The 8707-nt window shown below is 35.7% G+C and overlaps 1 long non-coding RNA gene across 1 annotated transcript; it reads left to right on the top strand.

The window, feature by feature from the left end:
* The first annotated feature begins 2536 nt into the window (after positions 1–2536).
* On the top strand, positions 2537–6041 carry LOC147576850 (uncharacterized). The gene is made up of 3 exons (XR_015241470.1): positions 2537–2744; positions 5349–5545; positions 5971–6041. It is a non-coding gene; the product is annotated as an uncharacterized LOC147576850 (long non-coding RNA).
* The last annotated feature ends 2666 nt before the right edge of the window (positions 6042–8707 follow it).

Below are 8707 nucleotides of genomic sequence, written 5' to 3'. Positions count from 1 at the left end.
TGAAGATCCTATACATCCTTTCTGTATATCACCTGTTTGCCTGTTTGTATATTGGGGTCTTGATGTGTACAGAGATGTACTGCCATGTTATGGGGGAGGGGCACGCTTGCAGCCTCATAAGTATCCTCACTGTATACCCTATCTTGGAGTCAGCTTCACAGAGAATCCAACTTGTGGCAGGATACCTGTCTTCATTGTAATGATTTGTAGGACCTCCCTAAGTATTCTGATACCAAATAAATGTCGCAAATGTAATCTGTTCCAGACACCCAAAAAGGTAGAAGTGAAAATCTCATTTTTCTCTCACATACTTTGATTACAACCCTTTCCACTAGATGGCAGAAGCTGAATCTGAGACCCAACCATCATCACTCCTTCCTTTGGGTTGGGCCAAGTTCCTGGTGCTTGAGAGTACAAAGGTGTTGGTGGCAGGGTGCATCTGGTCTTCAGTCACCTTTTATCCACACTGCCTCCGCTGGGAAATACCTTATATGTTCTCGCTCTTGATCTTTAAGTTAAAGATGAATCATCCTTTGTTCCCATTCAAGGTGACTTTACTTACTACTTTAGTGCCATTATTTGGTGCACTGGGATAATCTGGTTGTTTTGTGCATGAAGGACTTGAGAGAAATCTGTGAGAACATGTCAAATCTGTTCTCCCAAACATACCATGCAGGTGTTTTCACTCCGCTGCTATCCCACACCAAATAGCTGTTAAGAAATGGGAAAACTAGGGTCTTGTTTGACTCTGGGCTGCATTTGGGAAAAAGAGATATAAGATTCTATTTCTGAGTTTCCTGTCACTGGCACATTCACCCCCGCCCACACAGTACCCCTTGTCACACCAGGCTCATCCTGTGACAGAAGCTTGAGGCAGGATGTCGTTCCCAAGCCTCTACCAGTTTGGCCCTTCTCTTTATTTCTCTCTCCACTCCTCTTCTTCCCAAAGCCAACAGAAGCTTGATTTATAATCAAGACAATCAGAACTTGAGAATGAGATGGTTACAAACAAATTTTTTCCAAATACTTTTTCTGTGTCATGTCCTAGGCTTTAGAAATTCAAAAACTGAGAACTGACTCTAGTTCTCTGCATTATGATGTCATCTGTTCTTGGAGGTAATGAACATAGAACACCCTTGCTGCTGCCAAAACAAGGAGGGGGCAGTTGGTGGGCTAGGTGGCAGGTATAACATGAAATTAGAGAGAAATCAGTTATTATCTCAAAATATTATCCCATTACACCAATATTTTTTTTTACTTGTCTTTTAACTTTGTTTGTAGAGTCTTTTGTCATGCAGACATTTATAATTTTTGTACAGAAAAGCCTGTCAATCTTTTCTTTTATAAATTCTAGGTTTTGTATCTTAGGAAAGCCTTCCAATATACAAATTAAAAATATATTCTTTGATATTTTCTTCAAAGACTTAAAGAATTTTGTTTTTTACCTTAAATTATCATCCCATCTTGAATTAATTTTTTTTGTACAAAATCAAGAAAGGAAGTGTCACTCTCTCTCTCTTTCTTTTTCTCTTTCTCTCTCCCTCTCCATTTTGGATAGACAATTATCATTTTCCTAACACCATTTATTTAATAGCCAATTTCTTCCCCAATTATTTAAAATACCATCTTTAGTATTAATTCTGGTAGGCACACAAATCTTGTTTTAAATTCTATTCCTGTGTATTTTAGACACAGTAAGAATGAGATGGGAGCTTTAAGTATGTTTTTCCTTCAATTGGCTCCCATTTCTGTGTATTTTTCATGAAGATGAATGTGATTCGCATGTCTAAAGATAATATGTTTTCATGCAACATGCCTCTAAATTTAAACAAGCAACTTCATTTTTGATCCACCTCTAAAAAAACAGTAAACTCTTCCAATTCTGGAGGGAAACAAATGGTTATGCTAGACTCCTAAGTGCTCTTAAAAGGAATTTTGACTGTATGCAATTTTGTGTATAAGACTCCATCATATTCTTTTAAAATACTGTAGATACATTCTGAAATTTATTTGATGATTATTCTTCTGTTTAAGATTTCTGCCTATTGAGTCAATGTTAACAATTTCATATACCTAAGAAATCTTTTATTTCATTTAGATATTTATGAATATTGGCTTAAAGATGTACCTAGCATTCTCCCAAAATTTAAAATTTAGTTCATGTCTTCTTTTTTATTTCTAATGTATGCTTGTATAATATATTTACTTTGATAACACTAACCCGAGTTTTAGCTATGATATTACTCTTTTCAAATAACAAGATTTTATTTTTATTGAGCGGCTTTTCTTTTTTAACTGTTTCTTTTTGTATCTTCTTCTTATTGTTACTCATTTCCTCCATTGTCTCTACTATTTATTTTCAAATTTTCCATTGTAGCCAACATTGGCCAATTGCTATGGTTCTGGCCAATGAAAACTAGTAGGATTTTGGGAAAATATTTGCTTTCCTGATACAAAGGGGTGGACAAAGGCTAATATACTCTACTTTTCTCCTCCTCCTTGTTTTGGATATGAATGAAATGTCTGGAGAAGAAATAGACAACAGGAGAGATAAGGCAAAAGCTAATAGAATTGCAGAAACATTGGCCTTGATACTGCTTAACCGCTGAACCGATACCAGCAAATGCCCATCTCTGGACTTCTTTTCAAGTAAAGAAAAACAGCAGCAACAACTTGCACTCTCTTTTTAAGACACTGAATTTAATTTTTTGTTTGTTATTTCTAGAACTACTCCTAACAGACATGTATGTGTCCTGGATTTATTTCTAATGTTTCTCGTTATCTAATGGCATATAAGGCTATAGATTTTGTTGGCCACATTCCATATGATTTAATATATAATGTCCTAATGCTTTCACAAATATTTTGCAATTTTCACTTGAATTCCTGTTTAAAGCAGGATTTTTCTCCTTTCAAGTAGTTTCTCTTATTTCTTTGTTAATTTCTAAGTTTATTGTATTTTTTTAAGTTTATTTTTGAGAGATACAGAGACAATATGAGCAGGGGAGGAACAGAGTGAGGGAGAGAGAGAATCCCAAGTAGACTCCTCACTGTCGGTGCAGAGCCTGATGAGGGACTTGAACCTATGAAACCATGAGATCATTACCCAAGCTGAAACCAAGAGTCAGATGCTTAACTGACTGAGCCACCCCCTAAGTTTATTGTTTTTGATCTGAGATATGTATTGAGATATTTTGACTTGAAGATATAGCTGATTTGTAAAAATTCCACTGTGTTTGAAAAGATAAACATCCTCTATTTTCATAATTCAAAATTCTCTCTTTATATATCTATCATTTGCCTATTTATCTATGTATCTATGTCTATCTATCCATACTATTTATTTATTTTCAGGTGGTTGATTTTGTTATTAAAATCTCCTAAGTACTTTTATTTTGCCCACTTGTGCTCTCATGTGTGTGGTTTTTTTTGAGAGTTGTATTAATATTTTTACCTTTATTGTGGGATTGTTCATTTGTCCTTGCATATACAAAGTTTTTATTTTGTAACCATTTTATTCATTTCACTGAAGCTCATGAATATTATTTCTTTTTGGTGGATTATATTATATTTATATATATATAATACATAAAATATCATTTGTGTTAGATATTAAATATTAAAAATATATAAAATATATATTATATATATACATATATACTATATGGAGTATACTATATACTATATTCTATGAGTACCACCCTTTCTTCTAGTTAGTCTTTCCACCTAGATTTATATTTCTTTTGATATTAATATCATTGTGTCTGATTTTGTTATTATTTTCATGGCATATTAATAAAACTTGTGTAATGTTTTACTTTATATGCATCATTGCTAAATAGCTTAAAACCCAATTTTATCCCAATATGCAAATCTCTGTGTTTTAACAGAGGAAGTTAATACACTCATAATTATTGGTAGTGAAACCTTAGTACTTTTTCTAGTTATCTATCTCTCTGTTTTCTATTTATCATTCTTTGTAGTTTCTTAGTTAGCTCTGTCTCAGATTTTTTCACCTTTTGTAATTTTTAATGTTTTATTTTAGAAAGAAAGAGAGAGTGTGAGTGGGGGAGAGGGCCATAGACAGAGAGACAGAGGGAGAGAAAAGCTTAAGCAGGCTCCATGCTCAGCATGGAGACTGACATGGGGCTTGATCCTATCACCTTAAGATATGGCTTGAGCTGAAATCAAGAGTTGGAAGCTCAACTGACTAAGCCACCCAGAAGCCCCTCAGATTTTTTATCTTATCAAGTTTTTTTGTTTTGTTTTGTTTTGTTTTTGCAGATTACCCATATAACTTTAGGACATGAAATTAAATGCATTTTTCAAAAAATATGTATAATTTATCTAGGTATATTTCCTTTCCTTAATAACTTTTCCTTAAGAGCACGGAATCTTAGCTTGTTTATTTATTTATTTTTTTATTTTTTCGTTTCTGGTTCCACTGCTCTCCACCCATCAAAACCCTTGGCTTCTCTATGTTAAGAGCAAATGGAATTTGAATTTTAGATATTAAGTTTTTTTTTCCCACACAAAACCATAACACGAACAATTATTTAGATTTAAACTATAAGTATTACTGGTGTCTTTCTACTATTACTTATACCTATATCACTTTGGTACTCAGAATATGCTTCTTTATTTTCTTGATTACTTTTCTAGTAACCACCGTGTTGGCTGAAACTATCCTGATATTTACAGGACTGGTGAAGTAACTGGTGAAGTTGTCCTATAGCATTGCACCTAAGATGAGTTTTTTTCTAGAATTCAACCTCTTCTTGCTGTCTCATGGCATTCCTTAGTTCAGGTCCTTCTCATTTTTTTGCCTAAACTCTACTTTTGGCCTCCTAAATCATGTCTCTGCCCCTATATGAGACAGCATGAGCTTAAACAAACAAACAAACAAAAAAATAAAAACAAAACAAAAAAAAAAAACAAAAAAAACCCCACAAACAACTTTCTGCCTTAAACCACAAATTCTAGAGTTGGTCTTTTTTGTCACTTAGTGTCATCTATCTTGATTGATTAAATATTCATTATATTTATAACTGCTGGTCAGTCTATCACTTTAACTGTGAGCAACTTCAGGAAAAACCCCAAATTTACAAATAGTTGTATTTGTAGTACTTGAAAACCGTCTAGCCCATACATCAAATGAATGAAAATGTCCCCATGAATGACAAGGATGCACTGTTACTGTATCTGGGTAAGAAACAGAGCCTATCATGGTGTCCAAACAAAGCTGGGGCCCAGTAAATACATGTGGAGAGTTTGATTTCTGAAAACATGTTTTAAAGTCTTTTCTATTTGATAGAGAAGCATAATAAAATTTTGTATTGCATTTAAAGGAAATGAAACCATTCTGCGTTTTTGCAATATGACCAGTGTTCTTCTAGCATGAGGACATCATCTGCACTCAATGATTACAGCGTGAGGACTGGATGTCAGATCCCACAAGTTTCCCTTCTGGTTTGATTACACCACATCATCCTGATCATGTTGCTGCTCACTTCCCCCACCTGTAAGATGAGGAAGAAAAATAGAGGTGAGCAAAGTGTGCTGCAACAACCAATAGATATGTACTGAAGTTTTGCTTATATATTCAGTACTTTCACTTTCATGTATGACTTACATTGAGCTACAATTGTAAATGAAGTAAACATGAGTGGAAAAGAAAGAGGGAGAGCACATTTGTGAGTTTGTGTGTGTGTGTGTGTGTGTGTGTGTGTGTGTATGTGCATGAGTATAACTGTACTTCCACCTTTTAATAAATATCACACCTCTTGCCCCACGTTGGTGCCTTACTTTTGCAGTGACATTTCCACAAACATTTCATTTCTAATAACATCAAATACAAACACTCATTAAAGCCACTTTTGCCCATAGAGGTCTTTGTGACTGCATGATAATATCTCTGGATTGCTGTAGAAGGCAAGAACCACGTCTATTTGTGTTCATATCTATTAACAGTGACAGGAAGTTGTGCACTGAGGGCCCCAGAATCTTCACTTCTTCTGGGCACAGAACTCCCTTTTGAATGACATGGGTGCAAGAACACCATTCTGCCTGGAATCGTTTCTTCTTCCGTATGTTAGTAACCAGTTTCAATACATTTTGATATTTTATTGGCATATTCCACCTCTGGAAAGTTTTTCTGGACTAAATGCAAAGAAGATATACTGAAGTCTAATTCATCTATCAAGTCAAGAATCTACTCTTAATTTAAAAAGAAAGAAAGAAAGAAAGAAAAAAAATCACAATTAGAGCAAATAAAATTAATAATTTTTAAAAAATTTTTTTAACATTTATTTATTTTTGAGACAGAGAAAGACAGAGCATGAACAGGGGAGGGGCAGAGAGAGAGGGAGACATAGAATCTGAAACAGGCTCCAAGCTCTGAGCTGTCAGCACAGAGCCTGACGCAGGGCTCGAACTCACGGACCGTGAGATCATGACCTGAGCCGAAGTCGGACGCTTAACCGACCAAGCCACCCAGGTGCCCCATAAAATTAATAATTTTAATGTAATTCTCATCTTTTGTTTACTAAAAAAGTTTCCCCCAAATACTTATATTTTGTCCACCTGATTGAAAAATAATGTTCTTCTAGTAGGAGAATCAATATATACACTCTGTGGCTACTGAGTGCCGGTGGCTTTATATATGTGCTGCATTTAATCCTACGAAGCTGTTGTTACTCCCTAATTCACGATTGGAGGGTCTACAGCTCAGGCAACTCAAATCTCCTGTAAAAAAAAAAAAAAAGGCAGAGTTGGGACTTGGGGAGAATCCAGCTCTCCAGCTCTGCCTCACAAAGACCATACATCTATTCTACCTCTAGGCCTCTAATCTATCTTGATACTTTCTTCTCTTATAACATGGCGTTTATGTTACTGTTTTATACTGTCATCATTACATTATCTCTGTGTTTGTGTGTATTTTCTTTTTTTGCTCTGTATTAATGATAACTGATGCCTGAACCAGTATAACAAGGGCAGGAGCTTAAGGAATCTGGGTTCCAACTCCACCTCCACTGTAGCCTCATCATTTTTGACTGGAAGCTTCTCTTTTCACTCTCCCTCTTCAGGATATCTGGGTTCTATTTCTGTTCCCATCACTTTTCTAAGATTACTTTCAGACCTAACATGCTATCATTTTCTCTGTCTCAGTGTCCTATCCCAAAGCAAAAATGACAGTAACACATATTGCAAATATTGTATGAAAACATTGGCAAATAAAACATGCCAACACACCCTGAAAATAGAAATTCAACTTTGAGAAAGATGTACAAGCATTAGTGTTATGGTTCTGTCCATAAGGATAGTCACAGAGTAATTTGCAAAGGATTTTAAAACTCATTGATTTTATTTCCCTGCCATTTATCCCTTACATCATCCTAATCTAAAGCTCACACAGAATGGTGAGAATGACCTGCATACAAGGGAGGGACAATGGATCACAACTCTTAGAGAGACAAAGGGCAGACTATACGGGGAGGTGGCTCAGAACACTCAGGAGTGATTCAGGCAACTGTCTCTCTCTTTCTTCTGGGTATAAATCAAAGACTCTAGCTTTCTAGGCTGCCAATTCAACACCTTTTATAGGCACTTAATTCACTCAGAAATTAAAAATATATACATACTCCTTACAGAAAGTACCATTATTCTTCAGCATGACACATGATTTGATTTTAAGCCTTTATATGTCTCTTCTATATCCTACTGTGGGTTAGAATCAGTCAAATGTCTCTGATGAATAGCTATTGCTGCCTAGGCTAGTCACCTCCCACATAGACTCCGTTGATACCCTCCTGGAAGAATCTTTATCTCTTCATCTATGCAAAAGTCATCAATGGAGCTTACAGGGGCAGCACACGGACAAGTCAGTGGCTTGATGAGAATATTACACCATGCCCTCTTAACACTAGATCTCCTGTCTCTTGCCTTGCAGAGCAATATTCAGAATCACTAAGAAAGCTGAGTTCATCATCCTTGGCAAACCCCGACTCTCAGGTTTCCATCTTCACCCTCTCCTCTCCTTTCCCTACATTCCATATACCACACACACTCTTTTGATCTCACTGTCACCCCTTCTTTTGTAACCTGCTTTATAAGGAAGCTGAAACCTCTTCACCCTAAACTTTCAATAATAGCAGCTTAATTTACATACCACTTCCAGGTAAGATTCAAAACTTTTAGTTACAAAGAAGGAAGACAGTTTTGGGGTATAAGAGAAACCCAGGGGATATTACTTGGGCAGAGAAGTTTTCACAAGGAGACATTCAATCAAACTTTGAACCAAGGCATCTAGATATACCCTGGATTAAAATAATCACCACTGGACAAGGAATCAGAAGAATTCACTCTACTCCCAGTTCTGCTTCTAACCTATATCATTTTAAGCATGTTATTGCCCTTCTCTGGACCACTTCTCAGTGTAAAATGAGTGAGAGACACCGACAGAAATGTTCCCAGACTGTTTATTTCACAATGCTGCCCAAATCTGGCTGATGAAGTTCAGCATGGTTTTAGATAGTATTAAGATATTTTGAAGCCAGGGGATGCAGAAATTCATAAATCTTTCTTCAGACCAGACTTCTTCCCATTAAGTTTTCAAATTAGATATGTACGTGGAGATAAGTGGTCAAAGGCAATAAAGTGACACTTGATTGTCAAATAGGCTGAGTCATCAATTCCAACATAAGGAAGT

The sequence above is a fragment of the Puma concolor genome, chromosome D1 (assembly GCF_028749965.1).
Source record: "Puma concolor isolate L17-30 chromosome D1, mPumCon1.1.hap2, whole genome shotgun sequence".
NCBI classification, from domain to species: Eukaryota; Metazoa; Chordata; class Mammalia; order Carnivora; family Felidae; genus Puma; species Puma concolor.
Note: the sequence above shows the minus strand (reverse complement) of the source record. Positions and strands in the feature narration are given on the sequence as shown.